This window comes from Cicer arietinum, chromosome 5 (genome assembly GCF_000331145.2).
Source record: "Cicer arietinum cultivar CDC Frontier isolate Library 1 chromosome 5, Cicar.CDCFrontier_v2.0, whole genome shotgun sequence".
NCBI lineage: Eukaryota > Viridiplantae > Streptophyta > Magnoliopsida > Fabales > Fabaceae > Cicer > Cicer arietinum.
The window spans coordinates 29464234-29470163 of record NC_021164.2 but is presented as its reverse complement, the minus strand read 5'-3'; positions in this window follow the sequence as shown (position 1 = coordinate 29470163).

Genomic DNA, 5930 nt, shown 5'->3' with positions numbered 1-5930 from the left:
AGAGTGATTCGAAGGCTTACCTTGAGAGGGAGATGAAAATTGAACAACTCTTTTCATGAAATAATTACACGGAAAAGAAGAAGGTAAATGTGGTAGTCATGGAATTGACTAATTATGTACTTATTTGGTGGGACCAATTACAAAAACAAAGAGTGAAGTATGAAGAAGAGATTTGGTGGAGATGAAGAGGTTAACGTGGAAGAGATTTGTTCTTTCTTACTATGACAGAGTCCTTCACAATGTAGTAAGAGTATGGATGATTATTAGAAGGAGATGGTCCTTTACAAGTGTTATCCAAAAATAATGATAATTCCTACAAAATAAACCTTCAAAGTGAGTATGGTGTTAGGGTTACTTTTAATGTGGTTGGTTTATCTCTTTTTAATGCATGTGAAGAAGATTGCAATTTGAGGGCAAATTCAGTTCAAGAAGGAGGAAATGATGAAGACATATGAGCATAACCAAGAAAGGAAGCACATAAGACGTTAGAGGTCTTGGAACTCCATTGACATGAGCAAGGTCAAAGAAGCCCAAAGAGACTCTAAATAACATGATAACCACTTTAATGGATGCATGTCCAACTCATGAAGAATTGAACCATAAGATAGTAAATTGCTTAATCTGAATTGAAGAAATTAAACAATGAAGACTGTAACTATTTGTTATCAATTTTTGTTAATAGTTTTAATTAAAGTAGTGGACCAAATTAGTAATTTTGTTTGGATCTAACAGTAAGAACTTGAGTTGGGCCAAATTAAAAAAACATGTAAGGTGGTGCCACTATAAAAAGGCACACCAATGCTCTTAGAAGGAAGATTTTGAACATATTGTTATTTTGTCATACTTTACTCTCTAGAGTTTTTGAAATAATTTATTTTGAATTTATTGAACTTATCAAGGGTGTTGATCCTTGTGGCATTCTTTTAGGGTTATCAATTCTTGGATTGTGGCACTATTCAAATCTTGTTTCTTTTACTGAATGTTATTGTCCAAATTTGTTTACATCAAACCACTTATTTTTAAAAACACAACTTACTACATTTTTACCGAATATTTCCTACAAGAATACAACTTCTTTTATCTCATTTGTGTCTTTTAAAAATTTCCATATGACACTAAAAGTTTCAACTCTTTCCTACCACTTATACACTTAAAAATTCTCAAATCTTAAAATTTTAAACAACAATATAAATGAACAATATTTTTCAAAACCTATAAATGAACAACAATATATTTTTCTTAAAATCTACTATATTTTTCAAAACCTTAAAATTTTCAACAACAATATAAATGAACAACTTATTTTTCTTAATCTTTTTAAATCTAAGATTACATTCTCAATCGTAAAAATGAAAGTTTTGAAATTCCAAATCCTTAAGGTTTTGTTTTAGATTCGTCCATTAGGCCAAATGGAATGGGAAACACTTTCTATTTTCTTCATCTAAACCCATTTCACAAGAATTAGCAGAAAGTCCAACCGCCAAGAAAGTTCTATCTAAGATTCATCGCATTGTATAACAATAAAAAATAAAATGAATTTGAAAAAAGATACAAAAAGACAATTGTAATAAAAGTTTTGTCCTTAAAAAACATTATAATTCATTACAATTTTAACTCAACATGTGAGAGCAAGTTAGCGTCTTATAATACCAACAATCAAAAAGAAGGAAAAATATAGAAACATACATATGCAAGAATATACACACTAGTAAAGGGAAAAGTAGTACACGTTGTAAATAAAAAAAGAAATGACATAACGAAGGATGAAGGCAAGTTCAATTAAGTACATCATAATAGTCAACACGTGTTTAATGATAACAAATTTCAACTTAGTAAACAAACTACAAATTAAGACATGAAATAAACTACAAGGCATAATATAAGGTAGTATTTCAATGTATTACAAATAGAATCCTAGTGTCGATCAAAATCCGTGGGAATGTGAAAATGATCAAGTTTGTCAGATAAACTACTAATGTCTTGAGATAACTCGTCATGGTTGCGAGCAATAGTAGTTTCAATGTTCTGGAAGCGAGTGTTGCCAGAAGTGGTCAGATTTTCGAATTGAGTTTGGAAGAAGGTTTGAAAAGATTCAAGGCGAGCCATGAGCATTTGATTGGAGATATAATCATCATCAGAGGCTGTATCCTCGCCATCTTCATCAGCCTGGGCAGCAGCATTTGACGGTCCATCAGTGTCTTCTTGAGCAGCATCAGATGGTTCATCATAATCACCTTTATGCACAAAAGATTCAAGTTGCTAATTCCATACTATCCGCATGCTAGGCAGGACGCCCAGATCCAACATATTTTCTTTTGTGGGTGTATACATGACTTCATCAGAGAAGTCCACCCCAAATTGTTCCAAAATCCGGGAAACTTCCTTCGCATATGGTAATCCAATTGCCTCTCGGGATTCAAACATGACAGATTTCACAAAATATGCCCAATTTAGTTGACAACCTTCATACATGAAATTCATAATTTGTAATTCAAACTCCGAAATTTGGGAGTAATTTCCAGCCTTTGGAACCAGAATGTAGCTAAGGAAATAGTGTAAAAGGCAATTATCAACGGTAAGATTTCCCACTCCATACCGTTGCTGGGCATATTTGGAACCAGCCTGAGTCCGCTTTTGTTCCATTGTGCGTCTGTCAAACCGACATAGGGCAACATATGCATCATACTTAGAGATATCAACCCATTCACACAAGTTGTTGGGACAAAACTTTTGACCTTTAAAAAGAATGTTCAGAATTTCGCCTATGGTTTTGGTATTGAACCGAATGATTTTACCCTTAACTCGAGATACCAGTATTTTTCCATCTTGGATGAGATTGCAATAAAAAACCCTAACTAAGTCAGGATAAACAGGACCTTTGTAACCTATAAACTCTTCAACATGTTGTGCTTTGAGCAACTCAGGAAACTTAAAGGCAGAGAAAGAGTTTAAAGTACCATATTTTGGAATGATAAGGCGCTTGTCAGAGTAGAATGTGCAAAAATGATCAATTTCTTCCGGTGTGTGTAGAAGTCGGGATAAATCCGTGATGTTGGGATTCCTTGTTCGTTTTCTTAAGGGACCCACTACTGCATGCTTGGTTCTTGGTCCTCGTTTGCGGGCATCCATGGTGAGAAAAGAGGTTTTGGTGAAAAATGGGTTTGAGAGAAAAAGTGAGATATGTGAGCAATCTGATGATAAATGACAAGAAAGAAGTAAAGATTGATGTAGTTTGCAAGGTTGGGTGAGTGAGTAATTGAGTCAAAGGAGGATGGACGAGATTCTGGGAGAAGAGAGGAAAGGCTACAACTGTGTATTCGAATACCAAATGTAAAATAACCCTAAAATATGAAACAACTTTTATATCTGGGCAAAAATGCAAAGGTGTATTCTACTACACCTAGTTGTATTCGAATACACATTGTTCTGGGAACGTGTATTCGACTACACATAATTTGTATTCGAATACAAGAATTTCTGGAAAAGTTGTATTCGAATACAAACATTTGTATTCGACTACATATGCGAATTTTTGCTTAAAAAACTAAATTTTTATGGAAATCTCAACATGTAATGCACAAATTTATATATCAAGAACCAATAATCATCAAGGAATTTTATTTTTAACAAATTTAAGATGAAATTTTTTGAAGAGAGATGACAGACTATATATATCATGCAATTTCAAAGATCGTTTTCATTTAAAATACCAAGTTCTCTTCAGATCTTATAAAATGAGTCCTTAGGTAAAGGTTTTGTAAAGATATCAGCCAATTGATTGTGTGTATCAACAAATGTTATCTCAACATTACCTTTTAGCACATGATCGCGTAGAAAGTGATGACGTATATCGATGTGTTTAGTCCGAGAGTGCATGATTGGATTCTTTGAGATGTTTATTGCACTTGTGTTGTCACATCTTAGGGGAATGCATACGAGTTCAACTCCATAGTCATGTAATTGTTGTTTGAGCTAGAGAATCTGGGCACAACAACTTCCTGCTGCTATGTATTCAGCTTCAGCAGTACTAAGTGCAACACAAGCTTGCTTTTTGCAAGACCATGATACTAGTGCATTGCCTAAGATATGGAAAGTGTCGCTTGTGCTTTTACGATCCGTTTTGCATCCTGCATAATCTGAATTAGAATATCCAACTAGGCTACATATGCTACCCTTGGGGTACCATAGGCCTACATTTATCGTTCCTTTCAAATACTTCATAATTCTTTTAACGGCTACAAGATGCGATTCTTTCGGATCTGCCTGAAATCTTGCACACAAATAAACACTAAACATAATATCTGGCTGGCTGGCCGTTAGATATAATAAGGATCCAATCATACCTCGATATTTGGATATGTTGATTGAAATACCTGATGCATCTTTATCAACATAGGTTCCAGAGCCCATTGGAGTTGCACTTTCTTTGCAGTATTCCATTTCAAATATTTTGAGTAATTCTGTACAATATTTTTCCTGATTTATGAAGATGCCATGCTCAAGTTTCTTGATGTGTGAAGTCCAAGAAAATAGTTTAATTTTCCCATCATGGACGTTTAAAATTATCCTTGCATTAGAAGAGAATTCTTCACATATGTAATTGTTGGTTGATCCAAATATTATATCATCAACGTAGGTTTGGACCAATAAGGTGTGACCATTATCTCTTTTGACAAATAATGTTTTATCGACTTTCCCTTTTTCAAATCCTCGTGCACATAAAAAGGTGCTTAATCTATCATACCAAGCTCTTGGAGCTTGTTTTAGACCATAAAGAGCCTATTTTAATTTGTGAACATGTGAGGGATTTTTAGAATCTTCAAACCCAGGTGGTTGTTTGACATAGACTTCTACATTTATATATCCATTGAGAAAGGCACTCTTCACATCCATTTGATATAACTCAAAGTTCATGGAACAAGCATACGCAAGTAGTAAACGTATTGCTTCTAATCTTGCTACCGGAGCAAATGTTTCGTCAAAATCTATCCCTTCCTCTTGATTGTATCCTCGAGCGACCAATCTAGCTTTGTTGCGGACAACTATGCCATTCTCAACCGGAGCAAATGTTTTGTCAAAATCTATCCATTCCTCTTGATTGTATCCTTGAGCGACCAATCTAGCTTTGTTGCAGACAACACTGCCATTCTCATCAAGTTTATTTTTAAACACCCATTTTGTACCAATGATGTGTTTATTTTAAGGATTAGGAACAAGTTCCCATACTTGGCTTTTTTCAAATTGATTGAGTTCTTCTTGCATGGCAAGTATCCATTGATCATCTTTAAGTGCTTCACCAATTTTGGAGGGTTCGATTTGAGAAACAAATGCCATGTTTAAGAAAGCATCTTGTAGTTTTAATCTTGTTGTGACTCCTTTATTGATATCACCTATGATGTTACAAATTGGATGATATCTATGGGTTCTCCATTCTTTAGGAAGATCATCATTTTGCCTTTCAATGTTGACTTCACTTTCTTGACCTGGTTGATCAATTTGATGTTCTTTGTTTGTATCATCGCTTTCAAAAACATCATCATCGCAAGAAATAATATTTTCCTCTTTTATGGGGTTAGTTTCATCAAAAGTTACATGCATTGATTCTTCGACTAATAAAGTTCTTTTATTGAAGATTCTAAATGCTTTACTAGATAAATAGTAACCGATAAATATACCTTCATCGTAACACCCCGATTTTCAAAGCGAGGGTGTATTTTTTTTCCAAAAGAAATTAAACTAAAACAGAGAAATAAATAAGGAAAAGCCTTTGGATAAATAATTGAGTCATTGTAATTTACAAGCAGCGGAAAAGTTTCTCCAAATATAAATCCAAAACATTTACACAACAACAAATGGTACATGGAACCCATTCAAATAAGATGTCAAACTGACAATATTAGTATAAGTACAGTTTTCCAAATTAAAAATAC